This window comes from Sphaeramia orbicularis, chromosome 7, assembly GCF_902148855.1.
Source record: "Sphaeramia orbicularis chromosome 7, fSphaOr1.1, whole genome shotgun sequence".
In the NCBI taxonomy this organism is placed as follows: Eukaryota; Metazoa; Chordata; class Actinopteri; order Kurtiformes; family Apogonidae; genus Sphaeramia; species Sphaeramia orbicularis.
In genome coordinates this window covers 15,639,069-15,649,541 of record NC_043963.1, presented here as the reverse complement: position 1 = coordinate 15,649,541, position 10,473 = coordinate 15,639,069, and positions in this window count along the sequence as shown.

The window sequence follows — 10,473 nt, the reverse complement described above, 5'->3', positions numbered from 1 at the left end:
GGCTCATTGCTTGTTGAAGCTTTGAGTTCCCCACACTGCTTCACAATCACAGATAAGGACATAAAACATAAGGATGCTAACTGCGTTTTAATATAAAAACTGAATAAACAATCACGGAGACAGTGGGTTTAAGAGAATGAGAGGCTCTGAAATGATTTCCTGACTGTGTGTGTCTGGTCTGCGCCGTGTGTTTGTGTGTGAACAGGGAATAGAAGGAGGAGGGGAGGGAGTCCAAAGGGGAGTGTTGAGGGAGGATACGCGGGGTCGGGTGTCCGCTCGCCTCTGTCGGCTGGCGTTGACAGCTACAGACGCTAGGTCTAAAATGAGAATCCTCATGGGCCGCCTGCCTGCCCATCCAGCAAGAAAATAAATCCCATGTGGAAGAGCCGCTGTGTGGGATCACAGACAGCCGCCTGACCCCCCAGATCCGCCGGGGGAGGCCAAGGGCGCCGGCACGACAGCATAAAACCCCCCCCCTCAGCCCCCCCTAGAGTCTAATGTTACTCTGCCTGCTTGCCAAGTCTGAAATTCTGGAGTTACACGACTGTGTTGGTCCCACACTAGTTCAGTTTTAAAAACAGATTTTGGGGGAATTTTTTTGGATGAGAGTTTGGGTGAAGATTTAGCTTAAGGCCTAGGTTAAACCACAGAAATAGCACCAAGGTCTACCTGTGGTTTCAAGGCCCTAAACTGTTAAAAACATTTTGAAACCTTAAACAAATGGGAAATTATTACCTTATTGTAATGAGGGTTTCTCGTGTTCGGAGACTGCATACCCAGGCCAAAAACATTGCCTGGTGAGCGATTACAGACACATACACTGAAGAAAACGTTTTGAAATATGATGTGGTGTTTAGCACTACCACCAGATGGAGGGGAACCAAAATGCCAAATTCCCTACTTTTCAAAGCCTCGCGTCAGAAAGTCACTTCGATCCACATCTTTTCCTCTTCTAATGTGTGATGTTCCTCCACGTCTGTTGACATAGTTTGCTCAAAGGCAACATATCCCATCAAACATTTTCTGATACTAAATTCCACAAATTCCACCTCAGAGAAGCCAGACTCCCCCCAGGACTCCTGGCAAGTTTCATAGCCATAAAATGTCAGCAAAGGTAGCAAAGTTTAAGGAACAAGTGACGATAACGAAGTTGGATTTAAGCAAACGGTACATGCAGCTAGGATAAAAAGCTGAGAAAAGTGAAACATTGTACCAAGAATTAAACTCATTGATGTTTTGAAGTAAAATGTATCTTACTGTCTACCAAAGTAGGATAGTGCTAACATGCCCAACATTCAGGCAGGACAAAACATTGGCATATCAGCGATTTCTCCTTACTAAGAATCACATATATCCTAGAAAAATGTAACCACCTTTAACTCCACTTGTGTTATATTTGTAGAGACGCAATTCATAAAAAATAAAAAATAAAATTAAAAAATGCAGAATTTAGAAGGATTATCCAATGTTAATGTTTGGTCAGATTATACGTTTTTGTTCATTCACTTTGAAGCACTCATGACATTGAAATACAGTGTTTGTTCTTGGTTTTCAGTCAGATTTCTCCAGTTTCAATCAGAACTCATACAGGGGTTGGACAAAATAATGGAAACACCTTAAAAAATCAACAAAATATAATTTAATATGGTGTAGGTCCGCCTTTTGCGGCAATTACAGCCTCAATTCTCCGAGGTATTGATTCATACAACTTGTGAATTGTTTCCAAAGGAATTTTAAGCCATTCTTCAGTTAGAATACCCTCCAACTCTTTTAGAGACGACGGCGGTGGAAATCGACGTCTTACTTGAATCTCTAAAACTGACCATAAATGCTCAATAATGTTGAGGTCTGGGGACTGTGCCGGCCATACGAGATGCTCAACTTCATTAGAATGTTCCTCATGCCATTCTTTAACAATTCTAGCTGTATGGATTGGGGCATTATCATCTTGAGGTGAAGGTGTTTCCATTATTTTGTCCAACCCCTGTAGATTCAGTGTTGCATTTACCTCCATTATACTGTATTGCAGTGTTTATTTTTCATTTTCACTAAACTGGCCAGCATTGCATACATTTAGATACAGGATACCATAGTATATTTAGTATAGCATATTTGGCTCCATAAAGGTAAGATTATGCAGGAGAGCTTTGCTTTAATGGTCTTTAATTGGGTTCAGTGCAGTGTTTGGCTCAACACCTCAAGCAGAACTGAAGTTTCTTTCTTTCAACTTTCTCCAGGGTGTTTCTCATCTCTTATGGGCTACTTTTATGGGGAAATTGGACAAGATACTGAGAAGACTTTGTAAAGAAATTCATACTCTGCTTTAAATAGTTAATTACTCTCGCCGTGTCTCCGGCGGTGTCTGGATGTGGATGTGGATGGGGGGGGGGTGAGGGGGGGAGGCGCTTCTGTCTGTCTTCCTTTCTTTTTTCCAGTAGGGGCAGGCCTATATATTTTGCAGCTCATGTCTGAAAGGCTGGCTCCAAGCGCTAGGGGTGGGCTCTCGCTCTCTGATGGTTTTCCAGTGAGTATTTGTCAGGTCAGACTGTGCACCGCCCGGCGGTCTCCGCTCCTCTCCCCGGGTTATTTATTACCTCTCTCCCCCGCCGGCAGCGCTGCGGCTCCGGGGCCGCTGCCAACAACGGCGCAGAGGCGGGGGCCGTGTGAGGGGGTTTCCGTCGGACGGCGATCAGAGGAAAGGACAGGAAATGCATTCAGAAGACTAGCAGAAATGTAGTACATGACAAACTAACTGTCCTTGACATTTTCAAACGGACGCTTCAGATTCACATACTGAAAATTTACAGCATTCAGTCCCGTTTTATTTTTATCTGATAAATTAAGTTACTTTTTTTTTTTCTTTTTTTTTTTTCTCCAAATATTGTGGTACTGTATATGTAGTACAGCCATCCAGTGTCAGTATCCCCTGACTCCAATTCACCCACACACAAACTTATATTTGCTCTCTGTATAAAACGGACTACTATGCACTATAATAATACATAAACATATTTTAATAGACTGGATCCCTGTACACCATCCACTCACTATAAAAACTCCAATTTGCACTCTGTACATATTACAATATAAATCCACTTTGAATTTCAACCCATTGTTGTCCTTGTCTCTAGTCGAATGTTTGTTCATATTGGTTCAGTGTTTAAGTGTGTTTGGGTTTATGTTGAAAAACCAAAGCCAATTTCCTTGTATGTGTTCACATACTTGGCCAATAAAGCTGATCCTGATTCTGATACTGAAAAGGAATTAAATCACTAAATAGATAAAGAAATACATGCATTAGTCTGGAAGACTGAACCTAAAACTTACAGTAATTCATCAATAAATCTAGATCTTACTATCAGTTGAACAAGTTTTGATAACTTCTCACCAGAAACATTCAGGATAGGGATGGGATCATGACTGGAATTCAATCAATAGTAGATTTTTAAGGCAGATATAATATAAAACTACTTTATAGCAGGAAAAAATCAGCCAACTGATGAATTGATTCATGAAAACATTGACAATGATGGAAATCAACAGCCTATGACTGTCTGAAATTGGACAACTGTTGAAATTGAATGTTTAACACAAAGTAATACACTCCTAAATATATATATATATCTATATATATCTATATATATATATATATATATATATATATATATATATATATATATATATATATATCTGGGTAACTGGACATAAAACTAGTAATTAATTAATAAAGGAAATTGTTTTCATGGATGTCAATATTATTTGTCTCATGTAAAATTTTTGTAATGAGAATGTTTTTACTGTTTAATCTAATTTTGGAGGTGGATTAGATTTCCTATTGATGGTTTGACTTGAAAAAAAGGAGAGCTGATGGTTTTGGTGTTGATCACCAGTACATATTTTGTAAGGACTGTGTATCAAAACTATCTAGATTATTTTGCACTTGAACCAATGTTCAACTTTAGAGAAATAAACAAGTAGGCACCCTTTTCTTGTATTTTGCACACTGGATAACATACTTAAATGCCTTATATCTGACATGTACAAGTGTCTGACTTTTATATATTTGCTTTTTTCCTATTCCACAAATCCAGTGGTTTTATTTTTTATCTGATAAATCAAGTTCTCTTTTTTTCCCCAAATGCTGTACTGCTGAAAAGGAAATGGAAAAATGATTTTTTCAAGCAAAAATGTAATATATTATTACCTCTGCCAAGGAGGTGAGGCTTTTGTTACCATTTTGTCTGTCAGCTGTATTACTCAAAATCTACTGCATCGATTTGCATGAAACCTGGTGGAAGGGTAAGGCATGGGCCAAGGGGGAGTCTGATACATTAGAGAAGATCTATTTAAAGGGTATTTTTTATTTTGGCTTTTTTGAACATTCCGAGCTTGGGTTCTTACTTGAATTATAAGACTGTGTGGCCTTGGAAGAGGCATGCAGTCTCAAAGTGAGCTTATAGTTTATTTACTGCATTACAAATAACTTTCAGTTTCGAGTTTGTCCAGATATTTGTACAGTAACACTGGTTAAAGTTTTACCAATGGTAAATAGTCTGGAACACAGAAAAACAGATTTCTATCTGATCTGCTGGCCATAAATTTGTGAATGCAAATGAACAGTTTTTCAAATTAACTGTAACTGAAACAGTTGAACTGATGAACTGAACATCTGTCTAAGTAACAAACACCAAAATAAAGAATCTGGATCAATGAATATCAGACTGGGGGGGGGTTACATATATCATTAGTCGTTTTTCCATTGACCCTCAAATTATGTGATAAATTGCGGATAAAAATTTACCTAATGGAAAAACGACAATTTCACTAAATCTCATTTTTCGATGAAAGTTTTTGCGCTGGCAAGAGGTGGTTTTTCAAGTGTAGTGCAAATTTTATATCATGTAAAACTGCAATGGAAAGACCTTTTTCCGCAACTAGAGTCACATGAATTAAAAAAACGGATGTTGACGGACATTACAACAAGCAAAGAAGAAGAGTTTTAAAAGAAGCATGACGCGGTATGTGTGGACACACCAGGAAACCCAATCATTTTTAAATTTAGTATGGGGTAGAAGGGTAATATATAATAATAATAATGAATATATCTGTAAATCAACACGACATTTATGTTCATAGCCATGTTTATGGAATGACTTCTCGTGTCATCTCAAGGATAATAAATAAACAAATCATCGCATCTGTGATTTAATGGAAAAACCAACATTATGCATTTCTATTTTTTCGACATTTAGTAAATATTGGTAAAGTTTTCCACATATGTCTAATGGAAAAGCCACTATTGACAGCTTTAATCACCAATATTCAGACTCTTATAGATGTGAATTTCTTCGACTCTACTGCTTTACTCTATGGCTCTTCACTAAAGAAACATGGCAGCTCCTGTAACCATGATATTTAGCTTAACTTTTCCATAGTGGCCTGGAATGGGATCATATTATCTATTTATGTAATATCTATTTTACTGATTTGGACAGAGGTGAGAGCTGCAAATTCTGCCATTTTCCTCTGATTTTTGGCTCTTGCAGTTTTACACAATACATTTTGAACTGAATATTGATTCCTAATTTTATATATACTGTGAATAACTCTATTTGAGAAGCCTGAAAATAGCCGTTGGCAACTATGAGTAAAGTTCTGCTGATACCATAGACTATATGTAACTAGTGGATGGAACAAAACAGAACATCACCCATTGGTTTTTGAAATGCTGTTTTGAAGCTAGTAATTTATGATTTGGCTGTTGACTTGATTATTTGAAGCTTGAAGTTTCTGTATTTGGACAAATGGGGCAGAACTACTTGAGCTTGATGGGTTATAGGGGAGGTAATGCTAAGTGCTAGCTAACTAACTGGGTAAAACAGCAAAGTTTATAAGGGATTCATCCATCCATTCACCCTAAGATCTGATCAACACAAGAAAAGTTTAAAGATGGCCCACCAGATCACTTATTAGAGGGTGCAAATTAAGCCAGTAAGACTCAAATTAAGCCTTGAAAAATTACTGACGTTTTTGAATAATTCAATTTAAGTGTATGAGAGCCAGGACTTTTTGTAGCCACCCCCAGTGGCCATCAGCGGTATTACAACTTTAACATATTTACACATTGGCTTCGTTTGAGCCTTTTTGGGCCTTCTCCATTGGCTGAATTTGTATAACATCCTATCAGTTAAATTCAGGATAGGAATGGGACCTGGACTGGAATTTGATTAGAAGCTGATTTTTAAAGGGTTCATATTTTGCGAAACCCACTCTTATTAGTCTTTAGTACATTTATTTGTGTATTTGGACCCTAACAGTTCAAAAAGTTTGAATTTGAACCCTCCAGGTGCTGCAAAGCTATCTTTATATTCATTTTGTCAAAAATGGAGTTGATTTCTACAACCTGTCTTAATTCCTTCTTAATTTGTTACGTCTTATGCCTAATTATGTCTCAACATTTGCACATATAAGGTCAAGACTTCCAACGAACATTTCTCGTAATTGTTTGTCAGCAGCAGCGGTTGTAGTAAAAACTGAAAATATGTCCAAACTTCGAGCCAGTTGCCTAAAATGTTCAGTTGCTGGTTGTATTAACGAACACAAGTGGCTAAATGGGATAGCACAGCCAAACACCTGGAGGGAGTGGGGTGTGAAGTGGCTCATTTGCATTTAAAGGGCCAGTGCTCAAAACGACTTTCCTTGTGTCATTACCCAGAAATAGGGTTGAAGATGGACCTGTGGAGTTAAATTAATGAAGAATTCAGACCCAAGCATAGTATTTACAGTTTATGTAGACCACAGGGAAATGTTTTAAAATGTATAATTCCATTTTAAAAAGCAAAATATCACTCCTTAGAGGCACATATAACAACAATAGTTTATAGTAGTCAAAGACTATTAACTGATTAATTGCACTTTGAAAAAACTGACAGTGATAGAAATAGAGTATTTTAGAAATTGGGTAACTGTTGAAATTAAACATTTAAGACTAAGTAATACATTCAGTGACAAATATTGTGTAAATGCTGTGTATTAAATCTCCACATTGTTTCACCAATATTGGTCAATATTCAACTTAAGCAAAATAAACATGGAGACACCCTTTTCTTGTATTTCACATAGATATCTTATATCTGAAATGTTTAAGTCTGCTACTTTGATAAAGTATGTGCTTCTGTTCATGTAGAACTGAAAGACTGAGGTAGTTCTACAGAAGTGAATCAGAGGTTTTCAGAGGAAGAAACTTGCATAAAGGTAAACAGTATTATTGTATCATAAAATGAAAGAGTGATCAGAGATTCATATGTTCGACTGTGAAATCTAAAACAAAACCTTTTTAATTAAAATGTCTAATCACCATTAAATCTCATTAAACATAATATATAGCACTGCAAAAGTCTTAGGCCACTTTTAGTTTTGTTGTTTTTGCAGGTTTGAAATGAGAATATACACACATATATATATATATATATATATATATATATATATATATATATATATATATATATATATATATATATGTATATATATATATGTATATATATATATATATGTATGTATATGTATGTATTTTTTTCCCTTCACATGAAACAAGAAAATACAGGAAATATGTGCTCAAAGCTGAACTAAATGTGTTCTAAAGGTTAAAGTCACTATGTAGTGTGACCTCTGGCCCCATGAAAAGAGGCAACACAAACAGTTAGAAACATTTGACATGTGTTGAATTAAATTTGGTATAAAACATCAGAAAATGTATGCAATAAATTTCATATTAACTGAACAAAAGTGGTACTAACTGGACATGTTAAATGCAAAGGGAGGTCACACTAAACAGTCATTTTTGTCTACTGAAGCTGTTATTTCCCTGAAACTTTTGTTTTTACTGCTGTACTTCCCATATGTCCAGATTGTATCATAATATAGAGACTGAAAAATGCATATTTGTGGTCATTAGAACTTTACTGGTCCAACAAACACATTACACATTACTGTATACAGATGGAACAGTAGTTAAAATATAAGAATATCAAAGTTTTAGGGTGTGTTTTTTGGCTCTAAACCCATCCAAATGGTAACAAAACAAAAAAAAAACAAATTTACTTGTAAACAGATGTAACTGATTTATGGCAAGATTGGGATTTCTGAAATAATTTTATCAGACACCACTCTTCCACTTACTATTAAAAGAAGCACCAAATGAAAAGGTTACATGAGGTAGAAAGGTTAAAGCAGGTTTCTCCTTCGTATCAAACATGTTTTATAGTAAAAAGAAAAAAAAAAAACAAAAAAACAGGCTGATGGAAAAATACACTCAGAGCCAACTCCAAACCAACTTTTAGAGATGTGAAAGTCAAGTTGTGTCACTGTACAATTTTGGGGAACCCCTCTGCAATGAGCCATCATGAATGAGTCATGATAAGGGATGGGGAGTGGGTGTATGAGTGGGCATGGGTGTCCCCTTTATGACTGGTTTCATCAGGGCTCTCCTGATGGTGCAACCTGCAGCGCCAACGCATGCATGAACGAGGTTTCCATCGCGACATTTCAATGTAGAGGAAGACCGATTTGACACAAGACACAATGAAAGATCGTCTCATCTGAAACGTACTGTTCCACTTCCTAGAAACGACTTTGTAAACATACGCCATAAATGTCAGCGGCTCATGATTCATGTCAGTACAACAGTTTAGTGTACTCACCAACATGCGGACGGTGACGTAACTGTTTAGATCAAAAACGTTGTCTTTCTATTTCACTTTTTAAGCTTTAGTTTTTAAGGTATTGTGAAGGCAGGAAATGGCTTTTTTTTGCTCTTTGGCTGTGAGTGTTTTTTGAGTCTGTTTTAGTCTCTCCCTGATCCACGAAGCCACTGATTCCATTGCATTCGCCTCAGACATCACAGTTTCTAAGCCTCTGCTCCAATAGGAAGATGTCAGTCTGCAGCCCGTCACTGTCTTTGGTGAGCTACGAGGCATGTGTTTTTGTAAATGTCTGCTGTGTGCATGGTTGTAGGCATTGCGAGTCCCGTCCAGGCTGTGGTTTCTGGCCTTCCCGTGCACAGCTTCCGCCTGCGGTGTGGCGTGCCTCCTTCCTGTGTGTGTCAGAGGCAGTTTGGCCTGATTTATAGGCCCCTGACACACAGCGCTTTGGACCCCACCTCTGCTGCTGGAATGGCTATTCCATGTGTCGGTGGTGGATCCACCTGGGTGGTTCTCCACTGATGGGGGTCAGATGTGGTCCAGCTCACGAGCTCCAGGAGCTCAAGGGAACATGCCCTGCAGACAGTGTGGAGAGAAAGTCCGCTCAGAAAATGTGCTTCCAACCAGAGGAGGTTTTACTTCAGTTAAAGCAACAGGCCTGCACGGATGATTTTCTATCTGATCTGCTCATCTGTAAATGTGTCATACTTCTGCTTGGAATCCAAAATAAAATCAAAACACAGGCCAAGAATAACTAAAGCTTTTGTTAGTGTAGAGCAGTGTTTTTCAAGCTTGGGGTGGGGACCCCATGTGGGGTCGCCTGGAATTTAAATGGGGTCGCCTGAAATTTCTAGTTATTGATTAAAAAAAATAAATAAAAACTTACTAATAAAAAATATATGGTGAGTTGAAAGAGACAATCCCAATCCATAAAAGACATGACAAACTGTGAAGCTGAAACTGATGCACTGTGGTACTGTTCATCTTTCAAATGTTCATTGTGGTCAGTTTAAGATGCTGCAGCTCTTTCATAATTCATAGTTTGAGTTATTGTTTGGTCAGTATTAATTGTCAGCCTTGTAAATCCAAGCTGGACTGACTGTACATATCCTGACCAAGGAAAATAAAATTCTCACTTTGTGCAGTAATCTACACCTGGCCTCCGTCCATAATATACATTATATAGACTAAATATCGTCTAAAATTAGTGTTTATTTGCAACATAGTATAGAAAACTATTACATGATCACAAACAAATTCATTTTAGCAATAAATGTCTCGGTTTTCAATGTCTGGGGTCACCAGAAATTTGTTATGTTAAAATGGAGTCATGAGCCAAAAAAGGTTGGGAACCACTGGTGTAGAGGTTTCAATAAGCAACTTTAAAGTAAACAACTAAATACAAGTTCAGTAATTTTCAGCCAAGTTATGTTCAAATAACTGAAGTCTCATGAAAAACAGCTTCATTCACCTCTCACAGTCGTAAGTTAACATCTGCCCACTCAGTGTTTTGCTGTTTCAAATTTAAAAGTGTCTTAATTTGTAATATCAGAGCGTATCAGATCACACCAACAATTATAGCTGTATTTTCTGACATTGGAACCATAACATGAAACTGAATATAGCTGTCAGGTTAACACAATATATAAAAGCTGTTTACCAGTCACATAGACATTTAGATAAGTGATTTTTAATTAATTCTTCACTAGTTGTCAGTAGTCTAATGAAGTCACAAGTTATTGTCTACCCACTTATTCATTAGAAACATGATATG